This window comes from Carassius auratus, unplaced genomic scaffold (genome assembly GCF_003368295.1).
Source record: "Carassius auratus strain Wakin unplaced genomic scaffold, ASM336829v1 scaf_tig00023824, whole genome shotgun sequence".
NCBI lineage: Eukaryota > Metazoa > Chordata > Actinopteri > Cypriniformes > Cyprinidae > Carassius > Carassius auratus.
In genome coordinates, this window is record NW_020525297.1 from 13,536 (window position 1) to 34,605 (window position 21,070).

Here is a 21,070-nt window from a genome sequence, read left to right on the forward strand (position 1 = left end):
GTTCGCTGCTCTTGTAAAACACACACACACACAAAAACATATATATATATATATATATATATATATATATATATATATATATATATATATATATATATATATATATATATATATATATATATATATATAAACAAGTACAGAATGGCAGCTTCTCGCACAGATCTCTTTCATTAGGGTGCCGGGACGTCATGCAATGTGCTATGTTGACACACAGACAGGTATCTATGTCAGAAGCACGGGAGTGTGTTCTTTTCGGGCGGCACTTCCACCCGCTGTCCTACTCCACGCGTGTGGAAGGCACACAGTCTTTCATTGTGAGCAGTTGAAAAGACATAATTAGACACACAGATATAATTCAGCGCCGCCGTGGAAGAGCTCGCTTGTCAAGCCAGGCAGCTGGAGAAGCGCGCCAGCCTTCAGAAGTGCAGCTTGCCGAAGGCCCCCGCTTTTATTCCCTGCAGTTTTGTCTACCTTCAAAGCGCCCATCTCAGACTGAAAACTTAGCAGACTTTTCCCGTCTTGTGCCAATTGCGTTGCAGCACTGGTGAATGCGTGACGCGTGAGAGACAACAGTAATTGTGGCGCATGAAAAGCGCAATTGATATCGTGTGTATGAAATGACATATAGCGTATATTAATACATTTAACTACATAGGAAGCAAGCCGGAGATCTTCATTTGTTATCCCCATCCTCATATATCAGGCCAAACTTAACATTTAGAGCTCACGAACAAAGCGGCCATAATTTACAGTCCCATCCCCGCCCTGTGACATGCTGATAGGGGACGTCCAGTCAAGGCCAAGCCGCCGTTCCTCTCTGACACGCCGGATGGGCCGGTGGCTCAGGATGTGTCAATCACAAAGGCGGGCCACTGCCCAGCGTCTCCCATTGACTTTCTTTCAGCCCCGTCAGCAGGCTCAGACCATTTCATTAAGAGCGTGACCTGCAAGGGCCTCCTGTAATGGACAGCTTGATTTGTGTCGGGCTGGCAGGTCTCAATACGCTGCTGACTTTTATCTACTCAAGTATGTATATTATATGTGCCTGTCACTCCTATGACCTGCCCTAGTTTCCTGTTCTCTCCCTCAGATGCATTTGTTCTGTGGTCATCGGTTGAACTTTATTTTACAGAACATACTGTAATATAAGGTAACTACATGGGGTAGGGTTAGGTTTAGGGGTAGGTTCAGGGTAAGTACCTAGTTATAGTAATTACTTCAATAAGTACATAGTATGTACATAAGGAACAGCACTGTAAAATAAAGTGCTGGTCATCTCTTCCTCTGTGATTCCATGGCACTGAATTGACACATTTAAGATTTGAGTTTGAGAAAGATGCGGGTAAAAATAAGCATGATATGTTGAAATAGTTGAAAAGGGAGTATTTGACCCTTTTAAACTCTCCTGTTACTGTTTAGGGGTATCATTTATGCAATGCTTCTAATTAAAATTACGATTACAGCTAATTAAAGTGTTTGAGTAATTATGAAAGTTATGCCATTTATTCAGCTTTGTGATTGCAAACCTGATTCATTTTCTGTCTCCTGTGAAACACAAAAGATGTTTAGCAGAATGACCAGGCTGCTCTGCCATTTGTTGAAAATAAAATGAATAAAATAAATGTTTGCATATGCTCAACCATGGTGCTGTCTAGCAATGTGATTTCAATTGACACGACATGTCTTAATATTTGACAAATGCAACATTCTTTTCAATAATCGTGACTTTATATGACTTAATATCTTTCACTTGCAACAGTATTTCTTATTCTTATTTTCTTATTTCTAATTTCTTATTTTAAAGTACTCTATGTCTCATAATTATGATACAACTGCAAGAATCGTTTATATTTGATGTCACTGACGAATTTTTGAATGTACACAAACAGAAATTTGATTCTATCACATGAATGGTAATCTATGGCATTAGATGGTTTGAAGTATAAAACACCTGAGTGATCCGGACTAATTTTATGGATGCTTTTAGCTTGACAACCCCAGTCTCCATTCACTTTCATTGTATAAAAAAATACATAAATAAATTAATAGAAACCTTCTGTTAAATATCTTTTTCGTGTTCTGTGTGACTTTGAAACATCATAAGGGTAAGTAAATGATGACCGAATTTTTACTTTTAGAAAAACTGTTGCTTTAAATTGATTACTTACTGCAACTTGCAGTATACTGAGTTCAAAGTATGCATTTTTAGATTTTGAATACACAAATGGAATATTCTCTCTTTAAATCCCTCCCACTCTCCAGGTCTTACTCTCTGCTTTTAAGAGTATGCACATGTGAATGACCTGCTACTTTTATTTATGGCTGATAATCACCCACCTCTACCCCCTAAGGACACCGCCTGCCTGCAAACATGACCAAAATACATATTTAGATTTATTTGTCAGCAACAGTCCAATAAAACATATCCTCTGCATGCTGCTCTCTGGGCTGGGGTCCACGAGGAAGTGGTCGAGTGAAAAATGGGGTGCTTTCAAGCGTTAGGCAGAAAGAACGTGAACAATGCTCAAAGCCTGGAGACGAATAGTGTGCTGCCTAAGTGTTTCTAAGGAAGAGAGGAGAGAAGAAGGAAAGAGAAATGGAGAGATGTGGATTTTCACAATCCAAAAGCCTCAGAGGGCTTCTCTCTGAAGTCCCAGACATGGCGTGACCATTGTTTCCTATTTCACACCGTTCCTACATTACTCTTTTTCCTCACTCTGAGTCTCTCGTTCCTCTACGACTTGACCTATGTGAGCTAAATGAAATCCATCTGACATCTGTTTGAGTTGAGTAAATGAGGTTAAGAGATTTACATTCTGGTGATCAATAAAAATAAAGTTGGGTAATGAAACAAGTTTTGCCTGTGTATGATCTCAGCTTTTATTATGTGATAATGAAGGAAAAGAGGCTGAGACGAACAGAGATTTGTGCCCTCGCGTGAAATGAAAGCCGGATTGTGTGCGGAATCCCATCGTGCGCCACCCATGCATTCCTCTGGGTGTTTGCGGCAGAACGGTGGTGTATCTAATATGACCGCAAACCCAATGGAGAGCCAATAAACCAAGGTCGGACAGCCTGTGCTGGCAGGGGAACTCGCAGTATGACTGCAGCCAGTTTGGTGGCCCTACTCATCCTCCACACTAATCTCGTCCCTTTTGTTCTCTGTTCTTTTGCTCTCTGGCTAACGAGAGCCAGCACAGTGTGGAATATTGTCACCCACAAATGTAAAAAAGAATGGCTTGGATCTGATGCTAATGGTGCTGAAGCAGCAAGCTCGCAAATCCAGCTGAAGGGTAAATGGGGACACGTCTTTGTTGTTGTTGTTCTTGCAGCTGTTCATGTTGTTTTCTGTTGTTGTTTGCATTGCGAGGCCTGGGGGTGCCAGCCAGCGAGGCAAAAGCCAGACCCGCAGGATTGTTAACACAGAATGTCAGCCTCCATCTCTGAAGGAATCATTATGGAAACCACAGTTTGTTTGTATGTTCAGCCTTCCAGCGTTCAGAATTCCTATTGTTGGAGTTAATTAGGTGGTCTATCGAGCTCTATGGGTCGCATGTGGTCCTGAAAACCTCCATATTCAGGGTTCATTCAAGTGTTAGCTACTTTTAGATCAACAGGTTAGTTGTTAGTCTTTGACCTGACATTTGTGTTCTTTGAGTTATGATTTCCTATTAAGTTTGACTTCAAAATCTGGAAAGTGTTAGATCATACAATCAGAAAAGATGCAATTCTGAATTGTATTTTACTTTTTACTCATTCTTTTTGTATAGCTATCAATTTTAAGTATATTATATAGAGAAAGTTAGTATTTAGCGTGTCTTGTGATTTCAGTTCACTTCCTCCTCTTTGAGGTAACCCTCTCCTTATAAAATAATAGCAACATGATTGTGTTTTACAGTACATAAAAGTATGTATTTATAATTTATAATTAAATAATAAAAATAATATAATAATAATAATAATAATAATAATAATAATAATAATATATAGTAATATAGTGTGTGTTTTTGTGTGTGTGTCTGTGTGTGTGTGTATTTATATAATGTTATAATTAATATATAATATATAATATAATATAAATTTCGAAATTAAAAATATATAATTAATAATAATTCTAAAACTTATAATAAAATGATTTTTAATAATAAAAAAGTTGTTAATAATAATAAGAATTTGCAATTAATAATATATATTATAAATTAATAAATCAAATTAAAAAGAATTGCTGAAGTTGTGTTAGGTCACATACTCTATCGCATACCTTGTCAGTGCCGTGTGCTTACTTAGCCCTAGTAAAGTGTGTTCAGCTGAATTAAACTTCTGTTTTGTCAAACAGGTATAAAAAAGTTTAGTATACCACGGCAACCGTTTTGTGAAGCCCGAAGATTTTAAAGATCATGGACTAAACTGTGTGGGGCCATGGCAAGGGACATAAGTATCGATTTTAAATTATCCTCTTTTCTACACCTTGCTTCAACTCCAACTCATGTCGACCAACTCTTACTATGTGTTTCCATATCCCTACTACTATTCCCAGTCACAAACAACACATCACACACTATAGGTAGTGCAATCCTAACAACCTGCACACTTTGCCTATGTCTGCTTATGCACTATTTTATTTTTCTATTGGTCTCTGGGATCATCAGTCTACAGTAAACAAAGGAGATTTTATTACATCTATTGCTAGTCATTCAAGACTAAATGATTGATGTACTGGTCTGTTTATCTCTAATGAATGAACATTTATTCCTTTACCTTTTCTGGGTATTAATAGCTCCTTTGAATCACATTCAGTCCCTATTACCCACCCTTTTAAAATCCATTTTGTACAAACCCGATTCCAAAAAAGTAAAAAAAAAAGGAATGGAATAATTTAGAAATCTCATAGACTTATATTTTATTCACAATAGAATATAGATAACATGTCAAATATCATAATTCAGATATGAAATCGAATAAGAAGCCGGAAAAGTTAAATGTACATATAAGGAACAGCTGGAGGACCAATTTGCAACTTATTAGGTCAATTGGTAACATGGTTGGGTATAAAAAGAGCCTCTCAGAGTGGCAGTATCTCTCAGAAGTCAAGATGGGCAGAGGATAACCAATTCCCCTAATGCTGCGGTGAAAAATAGTGGAGCAATATCAGAAAGGAGTTTCTCAGAGAAAAATTGCAAAGAGTTTGAAGTTATCATCATCTACAGTGCATAATATCATCCAAAGATTTAGAGAATCTGGAACAATCTCTGTGCATAAGGGTCAAGGCCAGAAAACCATATTGGATGCCCTTGTTCTTCGGGCCCTTAGACAGCACCGCATCACATACAGGAATGCTATTATAATGGAAATCACAACATTGGCTCAGGAATACTTCCAGAAAACATCGTAATTGAGCACAATCCACCGTGCCATTCGCTGTTGCCAGCTAAATCTCTATAGGTCAAAAAAGAACCCATATCTAAACATTATCCAGAAGCGCAGGTGTTTTTCTCTGGGTCAAGGATCATTTAAAATGGACTATGGCAAAGTGGAAAACTGTTCTGTGGTCAGACGAATTAAAATTTGAAGTTCTTTTTGGAAAACTGGGACGCCATGTCATCCAGACTAAAGAGGACAAGGACAACCCAAGTAGTTATCAGTGCTCAGTTCATAAGCCTGCATGTCTGATGGTATGGGGTTGCATGAATGTGTGTAGCATGGGTAGCTATCACATCTGGAAAGGCACCATCAATGCTGAAAGGTATATTTACAAGTTCTAGAACAACATGTGCTCCCATCCAGATGTTGTCTCTTTCAGTGAAGACCTTGCATTTTCCAACATGATAATGCCAGACCACATACTCGAACAATTACAACATCATGGCTGTGTAGAAGAAGGAAATGGCCAGCCTGCAGTCCAGATCTTTCACCCATAGAAAACATTTGGCGCATCATAAAGAGGAAGATGTGACAAAGAAGACCTAAGACAGTTGAGCAACTAGAAGCCTGTATTAGACAAGAATGGGACAACATTCCTATTCCTAAAATTGAGCAACTTGAGTCTCCTCAGTCCCAGACGTTTGCAGACTGTTATAAAAAGAAGAGGGGATGCCACACGGTGGTAAACATGGCCTTGTCCCAACTATTTTGAGATGTGTTAATGCCATGAAATTTTAAATCAACTTATTTTTACCTTAAAATTATAAATTTTCTCATTTTAAACTTTTGATATGTCATCTATGTTGTACTCTGAATAAAATATTTACATTTTAAACTTCCACATCATTGCATTGTTTTTATTCACAATTTGTACAGTGTCCCAACTTTTTTGGAATCAGGTTTGTATTTATCAACCCCCAGGACCACAAGGTAACCTCTTGGATTAATTAGATGTGCTGCTCTCAACCTTTCCTGAGGATGGTACTCCCTTAAGCTTGAAGACTTCAACAGCTACATAGATAAACCCCAGGCTGCAGACATCCACACTCTGCTTGCTTATTTTGATCTCAAGAGAGTGTTAACTACAGCTTCTCACAAAAGAGGCAACCAAGTGTACCTTATTTACACATGACACTGCTCCACTGATCATATGCTGGTTACTCCACTGAACACCTTGGATCACTTCCTTCTCACTCTTAACCTCAACATGGTTCCTGACACAACACATACCCCTCCACATGTCATCTTTCAACGTAACCTACGCTCACTCTCACACTCCCAGCTATCTGCTATAGTTTCATCTTCACTCCCTCCTCCTGATTTGTTAGCATCTCTTAATGCTAACAATGCTACTGATAATCTGCTCCACTGTTACATCCTGTTTAGACACTTTCTGTCCCTTGTCTTCCAGGCCAGCCCGAATCACCCCTTCTGCCCCTTGACTATCTGATTAAAACAATCAGTACATAATATGTCAAGCACATCGTACCAGAAAACATACACTCGTTCACATCTTTCTCTTCATTCTCTGAGAAAGACGCCTCCAAACGCATCCTTTTTAATCATCCTACTACTTGTCCGCTTGATCCTATTCCATCTCATCTCCTTCAAGCCTTTTCTCCTGCAGTTGTACCTGCATTCACTCACATCATTAACACATCCCTTCACACTGGTGTTTTTCCCTCAGCATTTAGACAGGCTTGTATAACCCCACTACTTAAGAAACCCAGCCTTAACCAATCTCTTTTACAGAACTACAGACCAGTTTCCCTTCTTCCTTTCATTGCAAAAACACTTGAATGAGTTGTGTTTAACCAAAACAACTCTGCCTTTCTCACATAGAACAACCTCCTCCACAGCAACCAGTCTGGTTCCAAAAGCGCACATTCAACTGAGACTGCCTTGCTCTCAGTTGTTGAAGCCCTAAGACTGAAAAGAGCTTATTTCAAATCTTCAATACTTTTCTTGCTGGATCTGTCAGCTGCTTTTGATATGGTTAATCACCAGATCCTCCTATCAACCCTATTGGCAAAGGACATCTCAGGAAAAGCACTCCAGTGGTTTGAGTCTTACCTTTCAGATAGGTCCTTTAAGGTATCTTGGAGAGGTGAGGTGTCCAAGTCGCAACATCTAACTACTAGGGTGCCTCAGGGCTCAGTTCTTGGACCACTTCTTTTCTCTGTCTACATGGCTTCACTAGGTTCTGTCATTCAGAAACATGGATTTTCATATCACTGCTATGCTTATGACACTCAGCTCTACCGCTCAATCCATCCTGATAATCCAATGATAGTGGTTTGGATCTCAGCTTGTCTAACAGACATTTCTTGCTGGACGAAGGATCATAACCTTCACACTTTTCTAAAACTGCCCGGTCCTGCACATTTGCTTTAGTTAACATTTAACATCAGACCATTTATTTTGAAACATGCTTCACAATTCAATGTTCAAGCTTTTATTCTGTCCAGGCTGGACTATTGCAATGCTCTCTTGCCAGGTCTTCCAGTCAGTTCTATCAAACCTTTACAATTAATTTAGAACGTGGCCGCAAGATACTTTTTTTTAATGAGCTGAAAAGAATGCACGTCACACCTCTGTTTATCAGTTTGCACTAGCTACCATTAGCTGCTCGCATTAAATTCAAGGCATTAATGTTTGCCTATAAAACCACCACTGGCTCTGCACACCTTTACCTAAATTCAATACTTCAGACTTATGTGCCCTCTAGAAGCTTGTGTTCTGCAAGTGAACATGGCTTTATTGTGTCATCCCAAAGAGGCCCAAATCACTTTCACGGACGTTTACATTAATTTTTCCCTCCTGGTGGAATGACCTGCCCAACCCAATCCTGCAAAAACACATCTCTTCCATCTCTGTTTGACCCTCTAACTCTAGCACTCTCTATTCTAATTCTATTCTTCAAAAAAATTCCCTTCCATCTCTGTTTGACCCTCTAACTTTAGCACTCTCTATTCTAATTATATTCTTTAAAAAAAAATCCCTTTTAGACTTGCACTGTATTATTTTGTTTACTTTAAAAAAATAGCTTTTCAATTTTTTTTGTATTCTATCTATTTTCCTTTTTATTTATTATACAATTAACAGAAGCAAAAATGCCTCTAACACTAGCTTGCTATATTCTTTTTCTATTCCTTTATTTTTCTTTTTTTTATAGAATAAAAAAAAAAACTTGCTACGTGTACTGCAATAAGCTAACTGAGACTTGTAATTGTACTTGCATATCATTGCATATTTTATTTTAATTCCATTGTCCTCATTTTGTAAGTCACTTTGGATAAAAGCATTTGCTAAATGGCTAGATGTAAATGTAAATGTAATAATAACAATGAATACTTCTATCCATTACTGGCTGGAGTTTAGTTCAAAATTTCAGTAGGCTTTCAAAAATATGAAAAAAAATAATAATAATTTCTCTTTTTCATACCCAAAATGATCACGACTTACTTCACATTGAGAGAGAACTAAAAACTGCCTGTAGTCAAGCCATCTTCCCTGTGAACAAAGACATTCTGCCAAGCTGCTGTCACCTGAAACCATATAAGCACCACCGAGTTCTTTTTTTATTTCAAGCTGAAGACTTTTAAAATGTGTTCAGCATCATTATCTCCAACCTGAAGAATCTTGTGTAGCTAAAGCTAAACCCACATATGCCTCCTGTGGCTCGTCGACTGAAAATATTGGTCACTCCCTCCCGCTATGTGTAATTAGTGCTGATCAAGAGGGATTATAAGTGACGTCTAACGACAATGTTCAACTCGATGGTCCTGATAGATGGTCAATTCTAATGATCGGGTCAGGACGTTTATTGGATTTAAAGCAGTCGTGATGGGCCCTTCTTAGCCTTGCCTGGATAATTATCACGTTCATGCATGATTTAAGGCGACAGTGAGCAACGTCAAGGGCCTTCCCTTTAATTTAATAATTTTGTTATCCATGCATTTATGCAAGACTTAACAAAGGGATGTCGAGGAGAGAATCAAATCAAGCAGATGAAGATTAGTGTAATGGTGTGACAGAGCTAGCCAATACACAGGGAAAGTGTTTAGTGATGTCACATGATCGTAGCAGATACCACCCACCATGATATTAAATACGATTAGGGCATGTTTACCCAAAATATTCAAGCTAAAGTAATTTTTCCGTTATCAGATATTTGAAATCATAATAGTACTACATTCATTCATTCATTCAAAAAATATTTATTTATTGTGTTGTAAAAAATTATAGATTGCTTGATTCATTCATTTATTACATGAAGAAAACAAGTCTAGATATACATATTAAGTTTACAATATAGAAAATACATAAAATATTTTATAAGATTATGAACTCATCAGTTGAACTAAAATGTGTGTGTGTGTAAAACCAAACTGAATTAGATGAAATTGAATGAAAAAAAAAATCATAATTCAAGTAAAAATGCATCATCTGAAGTAAAAAAAAAAAAAAAAAAAACGTATGAAGAAAAAAAGTACTATTAACTTCTAATTTCTTTGTTGTCTAATATATATATATATATATATATATATATATATATATATATATATATATACGTGTGTGTGTGTGTGTGTGTGTGTGTTTATACAATTTAAACATTAAAGCTGTAGTAGGTAACTTTTGTAAAAATATATTTTTTACATATTTGTTAAACCTGTCATTATGTCCTGACAGTAGAATATGAGATAATCTGTGAAAAAAATCAAGCTCCTCTGGCTCCTCCCAGTGGTCCTGTTGCCATTTGCAGAAAGTTGTCCGCTCCCGGTAAGAAACAACCAATCAGAGCTGCGGTCCATAACTTTGTTTGTGTTCAAAATGTAGAAAAATGTATATAATAAGCGAGTACACCATGAATCCATTTTCCAAACCGTGTTTTTGGCTTGTCCTGAATCACTAGGGTGCACCTATAAGTATTTATATTCAGACTATTTTAGATTGTTTCGGGGATACCGCGGCGGAGTAACTCAGTACCTTTGTGATTCTTCATAGACATAAACAGAGAGAAGTAGTTCCCGGCTACGATGTTCTTCCGCAAGACGCAAGCAGTTCTGTTTATTAACCGCTAGAGCGTCAAAAGTTACCTACCGTAACTTTAAGTTTAAAAACAGATTTGATATTTGTCTGAATAAAAATATGAAATCATAATTCAGGTATGAAATCATCAATTGAACTTAATCAAATGAAAGTGGCTATAAAAAAAAAAAATTATGATAATTGACCGTGCTATATCTAATATGGATTTAATTATTTCATGTCATCTTTCAGTTTTCTAAAAGCAGCTCATCATTTGTGAAATATGTTCTCAAAAGTAGTGTAGATCTCTTATTAGAACCCTGGAGCATCACTGAGCAGCTACCAAAAGTCAGATCTCACAAAACCTCAAAAAAAAAGAAAAGAAAAGAAAATTCTCAAAAACTTCAGGCCACAAGAGAAACCATCATTGTATAGTTTTGTTTACTTCTCTAGTTTTTCGAAAAAAGGTCAGAGTAATATGGCTCACAACCCTGCAGAATCCAGCAGAAACCAAAAAAAAAAAAATCAAACAACACCATCCATATTTTAAACAGCTGGCACTGAAGAGGGTGAATTTTACACCTCCGTGCCAATTACTTTCCTCTCTTAGCTCCTCTCGACCCTCTAAAACAAATAAAAACTCCCTCTTTCATAACAAAGAGGCTGACAGGGAGTAAAGTGCAGTTGTTTTCCTGCAAACGTCCAGCTTCTGTATACAGTATATATACACATATTATATAGCCTACATAAATTTATATAAATACAAAGTATTCTTTTGTTGTATTTGTGTCCCATATTTCTCCTATATCTCACATCCAGTCTGGTTCTCTAATCCTAATGTATTATTAATCACCTTTCACTATAGTGTGGTAAAACTTTCAAAAACTTCCCCCTGGATTTCAGCGGAGACAGAGTCTAACGGTCTGTTTGTTTATCAGTTTATTCATCTTTCATAAAGTCAGCACTTTTTTCTCTCAGTGAAAGTTGTCAGGGCAGAAGGTACATCACCGGAGTCCTGACACTAGCGGAAAACTGGTCCATTACTGGTCTAGTCCAGCCTACTGCTACTGAGACATTTTTGGACCTGTGTATCTGTAGAAATATCTGTCTATGTGTCATACAGGCTCTCAGGTTTGACAATGAGTGAGCGAGCGGATGCATGGTGTCCTATTGACACCCGATCTGTTAACTTTGATTTTGACAGAGTAGTGCAGCAACGTCGGCTATCATAATAGAGATTTCTCCACCGATGTGAGTGACGGGGCACTTGACAGAGGAAGACATTCATCACGAATCAGGAATTCGGAGGCGGAATTGAATATCGAATATCGGAATCTCGCTTAACATGTTCAGTCTGATGTCTCGGGCTTAAATGTGAAACCAGGATGAACACAAAATTGAATGACATAATGCACGGTATCTTTGTCTCTCTCCCGCTCCCTCGCTCTCTTTCTGCCCCCACCTCAGTAAAATGATAATCTGAGTCTGTCTGTCTGATAGACTGGAGTATGATTCAGTAAGACAGTGACTGACTGCACATTCAATCTGTTTCAGCATGGGAGCAGTGGCCCATTATCTCAACCATGTGAGACGCCCGCAGCGTGAGAGAGCAGCCCGATCAGCTGGCTCCAGTGGCAGGTTTGCTGGGAAAGTTATCAATAAGCGATTGTCTCTAGTCATTTAGGCTGTCACGTTATGACAGGGCTGAAAATTAAGCTGGCAGATATTAATAATAATGGAAATAACACAATGCCGAGGGGAAGATGTTGGGCGAGTTTGGGAAGGGGGTTACGGAGAGTCTGGCTGAATTCGTGCGGATGTGCATGAATGTTTGTGTGTGAGGTTATATGGCATTGTTAGTGTTAAATGCAATGGTAATTGACAGACTATTTGTGATCATTGCTGTTGTGTGTGATAGAGATTATGTGCTATGTGAGGTCAAACTCACTTTGGATTTTATAATACCATAACTTATGATTTAAAAAATTATTGATTTAAAACTGGTTTTAAAATCTTTGTTGTTTTTCATGTCCGTGGGTCCAAGCGACCCCAATAACGGGATATTTAGCCCTAAAAATGTTACATTTTTGCTCATTTAATTTGGGGAACATAAAAAAAAAAGAAAAAAAAAAAGAAAACATGTATTTTACCCCGGAATGTAATTTTTACTGGAGGACTCCCAACAATTTCTTTTAAGTTTATTGGTGAACAGTCACTTTGGCATTTCTTTTGCAGTCTTGTTTTTATTCAGCTTTTGTTTGTCTCTGTTTTGTTGATAGATTTATGGCTACCAAATGTTACTGCTTTTTAATTGGGTAATAGATTGCAATTCGGGCAAAGCTATGAAATACAATGATGTAAAGTTTTCAGTGACAAAATATCCTGGACTAGTTGCCATTTTGAGTTAATAGGGTTGTTTTCAACCAAGACTTCTGAGGTGGAAATTCTAAACATATGGTAATTAAGCACAGCACAAACACATTTTTCTGGTTTCCTCCATCTATCCATGTATTGTGTATTATATATCATGTTATATATTGGAAGACTGCTTGCACATGCTTTGTAATACTGGATTGAAGAAAGGAATTTTTGTGTATATATTTCTATTTGTACTGTACTTTTTATCACATGAATTCAGCCTTGGTGAGCAACAGACACTTTCAAAACCATAAAAAAATCTTGCCAGCCACAAACTTATGAACAGTAGTGTACTGACTGGGGGAAGAAAAAAAGAATCAGCAAGTAACACTTTTTGAAATAGAAAGACTGAAATAGTATTTTCTTGTCAAACATAAAACAACAATCTCTGTGTGTGCTGAAATACCAAGTTCTATATGCTAAACACTGCTTAACTTTATAATCCACGTGCGAACCACATTAGTTACTGACCTTCTGAGAGAAACAGGTGCACTCTAGAAAATGCTAGGAGTTGAAATAAAAGTTGGGTGCTGTGAACTGCTGACTGTAGAGCTGCTCTGTGATGAAGTATTACAGGTGATAGCAGTAAGACCAGTAGTTGAAGGTAACTAGGGTTGGAGCAGATGGTTGGGGTTCATGTCTGGTTTATGAGGAAGTCAGCGTTTTCCACGACTCTCCACTCCAGCAGGGTCTGTGTCACAGTAGCGAGCGAGACCCCCTCTCATAAGTCACAGTACCAGGGGAATCGTCCCCCTGTGATATTAATGGCTGCCCTTGTGGCACAGGGAGAAAGAGTACGGGAGACACTGGAGGGATTTAAGGGCAGCACTGCAGTTTTCAAACTCTATGTTATACATAATTTAAGAGTATAAATAAAGATGTGTAGAGTTTTTCTTGGCTGATTTACACTTCCAGCATCTTGATTGGATATCTATCCGATTGGATATAAAGAGTGGGAGAGTGGGCCATTGTTTACTTCTGTGACTATGCTAAAGCAGATGCTAATGCTAATGTAAGAAGTACACTTATTAGTGTGTGTTAACTAAAACTAAAAAAAAAAAAAATAGAATTAACTCTGAAATAACATAAAGATATCAGTCCTACTTAAGTGGGTCAAAAAAGCATTATGAAGTTCATCTATTTACATATAATATAAATTCAAACCATAATATAACCTATAATAACATTTTCCTTAAATTTAAAGCATTATAACTCTGCAATTAATAATATTTTTAAATGTACGGTATGCTAAAGTGTACTTCTTTTTCACAAGGGTTGCTATCCAACTCCAACAACTAAAGTTTATTTTGGTATCTTGCCGTCTGGATGATTGGCATCTGAACATGCCACATTTCCGAATCAGTAATATTAGTTTACAATACACCAGCCACATAAAGTTAATAAACATCCACTTTTACATGCTCCGGTGTCTTGATAGATGAGAATTATTGATTTCAATGTTTGCTAAAAATAACTGTCTATTTTAATAAGTGCAGGCCCTAAATGTATGAGGCTCATGAGAGCAGAAAAACACAAATATTTAAAAGTACGCTCCATTTAAATGCTGATTTACAATTGGGATCCATTGCAGCTATGTTTCTATAGACTCACAATGGTTGACAAGCCATCTGACAGCTGATGCCACTCAGATAAGCCCTTACACAGGCTTGAACAGGAAGTGACACGAGTGGGAACACAGTGACAGCCGCTTACTGGAGAGTAATAAACTGGCAAAATAATTCCGCATTGGACACACTTACCCAAGCAGAAAGAGTCTGAAAGGCAAGACAACATCTTGTGTCATCCATCTTCCTTAAACAGTGAAGCTGCGACAAAGTGGGAAGGAGAAATTATGATAAATGAAAAGATATATTTAGTCAATACCTGGAATTCTCCTTCGTCAACCCCTCTGGTTTTTGTTCTAACAAGGGTCTGTCTGGAATGAAAGCAAATGAGAGGAGGTAAAGTGCCTCTGGTCACGCACACACGCACACACACACAGTACATATACAAGGCTAGATGTATAGAATTAGTTTCTGAATCATCATGGCTGAAAAAAAGAGCTGAATCAAATTAATAGTGAATTATAATATGTTTCATAATTACGAGCCATACTGCTTTAATGATGAAAATTAACTTAAGGTCAACATCACTTTCTCTAACACATAGACTTTCTTTCTTTCTTTCTTTCTTTCTTTCTTTCTTTCTTTCTTTCTTTCTTTCACAAATGCCAAAGGCAGTCTGCTCCTCAAGCATCATTTATTTTACTGCCTCATCTGAATATGATGAATGCTACAGTCGTTTGTGTTTTCACAATAAGCGAATAATTGTGAATCAGTCGATTCAGGTCCAATGAATCATTCTCCGTGCTGCATCCTCTTGCCAGACATTATAGTTCATGAGGACTTTTAAAAATGACGAGTGTCGAATTTGGATATTTGTCATTATTTTCAACAATTAGCAAACTGTGAGATAAGAAAGCAATTAGAAAAGACAATTGTTTACTGTATAATTGACCATTTGTCACTGTAGCACCTCTTTTTGTGCTACAGCTCTAAATTAAGTTTGCATTTTATTTGTATTTATGGAACTGTGGACATGCAACACTAACACAGATACAATAATACATATGTGACTGTAACAATTATTTAATATCATATTATACTTCTATAATAATTATTTATTGGTGCATTACGTGCAAATTGCTTGCTGCTGCCACATGCTCTTCGTATGCCCCAAACCGTGCTGACATTAGGGAAGAAAAATCCCTAGTTGTTTTTGAATCCAATAAATAAATAAATAATAGAATGAATTTTGTTTTGCTTTTTGTGTGTTTTATTGATGCGTTCATCCTTTTATTTTCATCAATGTCATTTGATTTTGATATTGTGCCATGTGTTTTTTTGTTTGTTTTGTTTTGTTTTGTTTTTTACAATAGTACAATAGCGAATGTGTGCACTTTTTGTGAATCCATCTGAAATCTTGTGAGAACTTTTGCTGCATAAGTAAAAATATGCAAATTATATGAATGATTAGTATACGAGGCCTAGTATTGATTAAAGGAATGAAAATTCACCCTATCTACAGTAGTTTCTAAATGCATATTATATATTTTACATTACAGATATTCACATTAGATCTTTGATTTTATGTTTTGTTAAATTTTTTCACACTTCTTAAGGTCCAATTCTCGTGATTGAAAAAAAAGCAAACATTAACTATGACTTTTGCCTCATTAAACTACTAATTTGCTGATTATTAATAGCAGGTCAGGTAGTTGTTGAAATAGGTTTTTGGTAGGATTAGGGATATAGAATATGGTCTTGCAGAATATGTGTTTTATAAGTACTAATAAACAGCCATTGTGTTATTAACAGGCATGATAATAAACAACTATTTGATAGTGACAATTGGTTCCTATACTAAAGGTTTTTTTTTTTTTTTGGTTTTTTTTTCAAAATGTCATAACTAGACTTTCCTGTCAAAACAACAGACTTCTCTCTGGTGACATATGCAGTGCTTCTTCAGTTTGCTTGAACCCCTGTAAACTCATGTTCATCTGCCTTCACTGGTGCAGTAATATACATCTCAAAATGCAATTAACAAATGATGCATAGAACAAAGTCCTCACTGTACATTATTTTCTTTTTCACGTTTCACCATTGGAATGACAGAGATGCATTGGTTTTGAGGGCGATGGCATTTATGCGGCATAGTGGTTGGAGGCGTTGCATGACCATTGCCGCATTTCCAATACAGTAGACAACGTCGTGGTCCGTGTAGCCATCCGTCGAGATGACGCTGCCCAGGTAGGTAAATCAATCGACCTCTTCGATACGCTGTTGCCGATAGTTACGGGTACTCGTCCGTGGGTCTATCTGATGTGCATGATTTTGGTTTTTGAGCTGCTGAGTCAGAGCACAATCTTTGCTGACTCCTGCTCCAAGGCCGTCATCATGTTCGCCAAGCCGGGTTGGATGGGAGCCAGCAGCGTGATGTCGTCGGAAATACGACAGCTACTCCATTTGTCCCCATCGGAGACCTTTCTCTGTTGGTAGACAGAGTCTAGTCCAGTGCCAATAAGAACAAGAATGGGGACAGGATGCAGCCTATCCTGACCCTGGTCTCCATAGGGTTGTAGTAGGTACTGCTGTTTTTGGTCCAGGTCACGGAAAAGGTCAGTGAACTGGCGCAGGATGCTATGAACAATGTCCAAAGCCCTGGTAAAGTCGATTAAGTTTATCGACTACCACTGTTGATACTCCAGGCTCTGCTCAATAATTGTTTCATATGATGAATACTTGTGTGCCGCAGGATTGTCCTGGTGCATATGTCGTACGAGGTACCGGACAGAGCACTTTTCCAGGCATGGAAAGCAGAGTGGTTCCTTGCCAGTTGTTGCAATCTGAGAGGTTGCCCTTCTTTGGGAGGCGGACGACAACTCCTCTTCACCTTGTGCTGGGGACTGTGGGTCACACCCACAGGCGTTCAGTAAGCACGTTAGTTCCCTGGCCATGTCATGGCCTTCATACTTGACCATCTCGGTGGTGATTTCGTCCAACCCCGTGACTTTGCTGATTTGAGCGCCTGTTTCGGCAACGTCATCTCTGCCATGGTTATCGGCCCTACCTGTAAGTCATCTGCTGGTGTCAGCAAGTCGTCTGGGAAGGTGGTCGGCAGAAGTGGATGGTTCCTTGAAATGTGCGACCCATTGCCTCTGTTGTTCATCCCTCGTTAGTAGGGGTTGGCCAATCTAGTCTTTGATGGGGGCTCCCTGGCCCATCTTGGATCCTGTCAGCTAACACACGATTCTGCACAATGTCTTTTTATCATGGCGGCTTGCGCTTCATTGCCTTACTTTTCGATCCACTCGCTCTTTGGCAGCTTCTGGTAGCTTCTCCTGACTCGGCGATCAAGGTCGTGATATGCCGCTTCAGTCGTGACTCTGACGTCTTCGAAGGACCCACTTGCCGTCGCGCTGCTCGTCGATGAGCGTCCATGTTCGTCATTGGATCCATCGCTCCCTGTACTTCATCACTGGTTTAACAATGACATTCACCCTCCTTCAGAGCATTTAGATATGAACTATCTATTTGTGATCATGACATAAACCAACACAGATGAGGTGCAAGACAAGGCAGCAATGCATGATGTAATAATTAAAATTAATGACGTATGATAACTCCAAAAATTTTTCAAAACAAATAAATACAATCTTTTCCCAAACAAGTGCTACAACCAAAGAAGTAACATGATACTTGATCATATCCGGATGACCACTCTCCACTGCTCTGCAAAACTGCAGCAACAGGTCCAGCAGCGTAATCTTAATGGACGATAAGCACTTGCTATTCCTTATGCCAGCGGCAGAAAGGAGAGCCAAGAGGACTATGGGATGATGGAGGGAGAGAGAGAGCAAAGAGAGCAAAGGCTAAAAAAGGATGACATCGTCCAAAAAAAACCACCAATATTGAACAGCGTCATCGGCAGGGGCGACTATTTATCTCATGCCCGCCAAGTTGGCACGCACATCTGGCGCCGGGTACTTAGTGCAATTATTTATGATTTCCTCCAAGATTTAAAAGCTCTTTGCCGGGCCTTGTAATGCAGTAACTGATTGCGGCGCTAATGTAATTAAGGGGAGATTATGATGTCCACGTGGCTCACCAGATGGTGGCATTCGCAGCGATGGGGGGGAGGCACAACTGGCACACCGCTGCACAAGGGCAGCGAGGCGCAGCCAGTCGAAGCGAGCCAGACCTCCTGCCAGACGCTGGAGCACAAGCTTGCGTATGTGTGTGCGAATATGTGAGTTCTGCATGTGCGATGTCAGTGTGCGTGTGACCGAGACAAGGTTGGCAGCTGAATCTATCAGCAAAAGAGTATCATTGGCCTCCGCTGGAGTCAGGGTCACAAATCTGACCTTGTTAACTCGGGTTAAGATCAAACAATGAGGATGTCGGGAAATATTATGCCAGGTTGAGTCCACATTAATTTTGATTCGAGTGGAGTCCTGATAAATGTAATTGAATCATTTCGCAACAGCATTCAAACCGTTTAGTCTCCTTAAGCATTATTACATTAGTGTAAAAATGAACACCATAGCTTGCTTGATTAAAGGCAACAGAGTTGCGATGGTGTATTCGATAATAGTGATGAGGGTACATTTTTAACTTATGCATTGGTAGTGCCAAGAAAACAGATGGCTTAAAAAAGATGTAATCACATTTGGCAAAGCATCACAGCTGATGAGAGGAAAAGAGAGCAGGAGTGCTTCTCTCCAGCCAGGCAACTGTAGCCTAACCCAAACTGACCTTTAATTACTTGCAGAAAATACATGGATATTACATCCAGGCACTCGGCTGTGTCCTCTGGGTGCAGTAAGGCTGCGCTTCTTAAAACACATTATTATAAGCTATTCAAGAGACACGGGGCCTTTTCATATGCTTGCTAGTAAAAGGGGGGACAGGGGAGCGAGGGGGGATCATATTTGAAGCGAGCGTGGCGGATTTTTCACTCTTCCGCAAGTAATGGCTTGAGCATGGAGACGGAGGTCACCAGGGCTTCTGTAGATTTCCCAGGTCGAGATAAGGATATTATTACACTGCCTGGTAACAAAGAAATCTCCATCTCTGTAGGTCCCCAGACAAGTGTTGGTAAATTAGAAAACACAGGCAATGACCTTTCTTACACACATGTATGGAAGAGAGGCATTTGCAGCCTTTTTCCAAATGCTTTTCCTAAGGCTTGACAGCATCAAACATTCCCTGAACATCTAAGAAAACAGCTGCTGGAAAACATGCAGTAATGTAGACAATATAAGATTAAGATAGATTAAGATAACAAAAGTATGTCTGCTCTCTCTATTTCTATATATATATATATATATACAAAAGGTGACCCAACAACATACCAAAATTGTTCTTCATACAAACATGAACAAAAATGTCTTTAAAATACAGGAATTTAATAATACTATCATAAATGCTATAAACATGGCATGGGCTGAATAATAATACATACTCTTGTGCTAAAAAGATCTGACAGTTTCATACTCCTGTTAGTAGCTAGACACATTATGCCAAAATATTTTTTAAAAGAACATTAGTTTTCCACATGGCATACATAGAAATGTGCATGATGGGCATTCCCATTTTGCGGACATTTGAGAACTTACTAAAGCCACAGCACATGCTCTATAGATGTAAACATGACATTGTTTGCTTGAACCCCATGACATATAAACAGTATTATGTGAATTTTGCAACTCCTTATTATGCAGTAACTTTCACAAGGTCTTTTGTAGGAAGTTTAGGGCCATGAAAGTGAACTGTATGGGTGGCATTTACTGGACCTGAAGAGGCGGTTTATTGGAATGTAAGAATTGCAGCTCTGCAAACAAAGCACCCTCATATCTAATGATCCCCCCTCCCATGTACCATCTGCATCGCTCAGCGGACCATCTCCACCCCCAACTCACACACACACACACACACACACGCATTCACACATGCGAGCATCATTCATCTTACCCACAAATCTGCAGTATGCGTCGGGGCGCACATTAAAACCAGCCCATAATGGCTGACGGCTTTCACAGTTAGTGTGAGAATGCTGATCGCTGACTGTTTCGCGCTGAGTGCTTCACCACCTTTTCCATAATTAGACCATTACTTTAACAGGTGTGCCACGTCCCCGCTTTCCTCCTTCCTTCTGAAAACATCTCTCCACACTCCACTTTTTATTTCATCAACTTCAGCCTGTCTGTGAAATCTAGCTGAGGTGTTAGAGGAAAGCTTGTAGTCTTTTTTTTTTCCACCTTGTCAGGAGAGTCAGGTGTGACATTGAGAAGTTCAGCTGACACTATAACACAGCAGGATGAAGGAGAACAGCTCGGGGAGTTAGTGGAGATGTTTGTACTGCAGAAAGTGCGTGAGATATCGCTTGACAGCCTGTGTTAGCTGCTGTACAGTTACCTAAGAAATAGCTTTTGCTATGTACACTGCCATACTGTTTCAGGATGACTTACATGCTTCTTTAGCATCTCAACGGGCTTGGAAATATTGGCAGAGGCTCATTATATCACACTACGCATAGCGAAACTTAGCAGGTGGCACTGCTGCAGCGTGACCTGACGTGCCTCAGCGCTGTATACACGCTCTGATATGAAACACATGTAGAGCTATCGCTATCTGCCATG